Source organism: Lolium rigidum, chromosome 6 (genome assembly GCF_022539505.1).
Source record: "Lolium rigidum isolate FL_2022 chromosome 6, APGP_CSIRO_Lrig_0.1, whole genome shotgun sequence".
NCBI classification, from domain to species: Eukaryota; Viridiplantae; Streptophyta; class Magnoliopsida; order Poales; family Poaceae; genus Lolium; species Lolium rigidum.
Window position 1 is genome coordinate 310,584,039 of NC_061513.1, and position 3,844 is coordinate 310,587,882.

General features: G+C 44.7%; 1 pseudogene; it reads right to left on the bottom strand.

Moving 5' to 3' along the window:
• Nucleotides 1-286: 286 nt before the first annotated feature.
• On the bottom strand, nucleotides 287-3,844 carry LOC124664580 (annotated as a pseudogene).

Here is a 3,844-nt window from a genome sequence, read left to right on the forward strand (position 1 = left end):
GATGCCCTTACTCATGATTCCAGAACCGAACACACATTGAGGTCGAACGAACGGAACTTAAACGAGATCAAGTGCAGATGCTAGCTAGTGATGATCAAGATCAACTACAGAACCAATTCCACTGCCCAGGCATCTAGCAAAAGCATAAATCGGTCTAGGAATGAAGGATAACATTGGGGCAGTTGGTGTGGTAGTTGCCAACGGTTGGAGATACGGTGAGATCGAACCCGCTGTCAAGTTGAAAGATGATTCAGCTTATGATACATTTCTGTTTCAGTTCCTTGCCTCTGAATTAACCACGTGCTCAGGCAGCACGCTATGGGAATGTAACGGTGAGATTTTCAGATGGTTTTATAAAGCCAAAAATTGGTTTATTTCTTACAAACAAAAGCCTGAAACAGGGGTTGCAGGACCAATTCCTTCAGGTCTCAGTTAACACTCATCTGGGCGCAAGTTCTGTGATGGTCACTTCATTTGACGATGCTCTTCTTGCATTACCTACTAGATTTGGTTCAGAGTTGGCACCAATCTCCTGGTTGCAAAAGGCTGGTCTGGTCAGAGATGGGAGATGCACATCGTTACTTGTAAGCATGTGGTTTACTGCTGACATCGAAGGCCTATCTGCAGTCTTTTGCTGAACACATAATAACCCGATGTGGATGCACTTCAACAACTGGTCAATGAGACCACAGTTCCTCAATGATGGATCTATCAGCTCCACGGCTTTCTCCCTCGTCCAGTGCTCCCAAGTCTGCAACAAATTGGTGTTGAACTGTTCAGATTTACTGTGAAAGCTTGCAGTAGTGTGTCTTACATAACAAAGATTAGACGTTCACTTGGTAACAAAGATTAGACGTTAGACTTTATGAGCATATACATATGAACTTACGATGTTTATAAGATCAACATCTTGATCAGAGTCGTAGAATCCAGAGTTTCTTCTTCCAGTAACGATCTCTAAAATCAAAACACCCAGGCTAAAGACATCTGACTTGGTCGAATATTGACCACGCATCGCGTATTCTGGCGACATATACCCACTGAAACAAGAGCGTAAAGTTTAATGTGAAAGTTCAGGGCACTACGTGATTGTACCAATTAATAACCATCTAGGATATTGCTTAGGATACTTACTATGTCCCAGCAATGCGGTGAGTAACAATATGTGATTGATCCCCTCCAAATATCTTTGCTAAGCCAAAGTCAGAAATCTTAGGATTGTAATCAGAGTCTAAAAGAATATTACTGGCTTTCAGGTCCCGGTGAACTATCTTTAGTTGAGAATCTTCATGAAGATATTGCAAGCCACGGGTGATTCCATTTATAATCGTGAATCTCTTGCTCCAGTCCAGCTCCTTGACTTTCACAACATCTATCACTCAAAGAATAAAGATCAACTTTATTTAGAGATGGAAGGTCTATTGCTCAAACTGTTGCAGTTTAGCTTTGAGCATTTGACAACACCACATCCTCGTCAGATATTTTGTTCGTGATGAAAATATTTAGAAAATTGCACTCACCAAAGATGAAGGTATCTAGACTTCTATTGGGCATGTACTCATAAACAAGTATTTTCTCACGTTCCTCCAAGCAAACACCAACTAGTCTGACAAGATTCTTGTGATTCAGCTTAGCAACTGAAAGTAGCTCAGTTCTGAGCTCTTCTATTCCTTGCCTGGAAGTCTGGGAGAGCCTCTTCACCGCTATTTCTTGACCATCTGGTAAATCTCCCTAGGCACAAGTAAATGAATTTACTAATTGGAAAATGTAGAAACCATAGAGATACATATGTTTGGCAGATGGGTACCTTGTAAACAACGCCAAATCCTCCTTCACCAAGCCTTTTGTGTTCACCAAAGTAATCTGTAGCAACTTGTAGTGTCGAGAGATCAATGAGGAGAGAATCTATGCTAGGAATGTCATCTGAACTAGTTGAATCTGTTGGAAGAGACAAGTAAACAATGAAGCAGGCAAAAATACCGGTTAAAGACTTTAGTCCTGAATAAGTTACGATAACAAGAGATGAAACAATCAGAATAAGAAACACATGGTAACAAATTAAAGTGGAACAAAAGGCTCCTGAACATAAGTATAAATGACCAATGAAATAAGCTTGAGTTTGAGGAAATTATTTGACTATCTAGATCCTGGTAGCTTTTTTTCATGTACAAGTTGGCAGCAATTATTCTCCTTAAGGTTACCGTGATAATTAGAATTGAGCAGACAGAGTTCATATTCAGTTAAAGCACACCCTGTTTATTTCTGGGAATAAAGCACACCCTGCTTTCCCTACATGTGATCGGTCAAGTGCTTTATCAATTATGCTACGGAATTTATATGAGTTGAAGTGAATATAGAGTATTTACCTGGTCGTAATAATTTTACTGCTTGTCTCTTCCGCAGCCTCCAGAAATAAAGACATGTTACTACTAAGGTGCACAGTACTGCTGCCACACTAGGCACTACAATGGCTATTAGAACTCCAGTTCTCTTATCTCTCCTTCTATATGCAGATGAATCAAAACCTGAAAAAACAAAAATTGAGCTACTTTTATTTGAGGTATATATATTATATGCTCATTAAGTATCCTACAGATTGAATGTCCTTGAAAAAAAATGAAACTCTTTGAACTGAACTCACCTCCGGCCGCCTGTGGCGGCGATGAAGGCGGTGGTGCAAACGGGCTCTGCAGGTGCACAAGCGGCCGGCCGTTGAAGAAAGAGTACGTCTCGTAACGGAAGTTGCAGCGCACGCTATATACTCTCCCACCCGGCTGTCCAACGAAATACCGGGGCATGAACTTCCCAGATATGTTCCTGAGGCAAGTCCGGCAGTCTTGGGCGGTCAAGTCCGGTGTGCACTGCGCCAGTGCGTAAATCTTGGGGTATTTCTCGTCGAACGCTTCCTCACCCGTGCCGAACCGCCGAACTGGGTCTCCGGCTGCGTATTCGAAGGTTGCGTGACAAGTCGACCGACGGCTGCCGTGAAGGTCGGAGCAACCGCGGCGCTGCCCTTGGTAACTAAGACCATCCCTCTGTTATCGAGTGGGTTGTGCGGGAAGTTCTTGTCGGAGAAGCGGAGGATGCAGGTGTCGTCGTAGATGGTCTCCTGGATGAGCGAGCAGAGTTCCACGATCATTCGGATGGCCGAGGAGACACAGGCGGCGCAGGAGGAGGCGTTAGTGTCGCCACGGCAGAGTGCGAGGGCATAGATGGCGTCTGGAATGGTGCCCGACTTGCCCGCTGCAAAAAGGGAGGGGGAGGTGGAGGCGAAATCTGGGAGGGAGCTACCTAGATTTTGCATGTTTGCCCAGTACGTGCTGTTCGCCGTGTCGTTGCATAGTTGCCATGGCAGAGGCTGAGCGGCGGCGAGGGGCGTGTGGAGAAGTATAAAGAGGAGGCCGCTGATGGCGAGCTTGCATAAGGCCATGGAGATGATGGTCTGGCGGAACGCCGAGAAGAGGTGGAGATCACCTAGCGTATCTAAACTGAAGATTGAAGGAGTTGACTCGAGGATTGACTTGAACTGTCAAAGGAGCAACTGAGGCCACACATGCTGCAAGGGGCTACTTTGCATTATTGCTTTTGTCACGGGCAAGTGCTCAAGAGAAAGCTTTCAGCACCTAATATTCACCGTTCGACTGAAATATTCAACAAAATTTCCAACGCCACCGAAGAAAACTAGCACGCATGTACAGTAGCTGTGATTGTGATGGCTTGAACCAGCTTTTGGGAACCGGTCTCCACTTGGACTTTGCTTATACCCCATGAACTTGACCATTGATCGAAGGCCAGCAGGACTCGCAGCAGCTTCAGCCTGGAGGGCATCATGCACATATTGCAT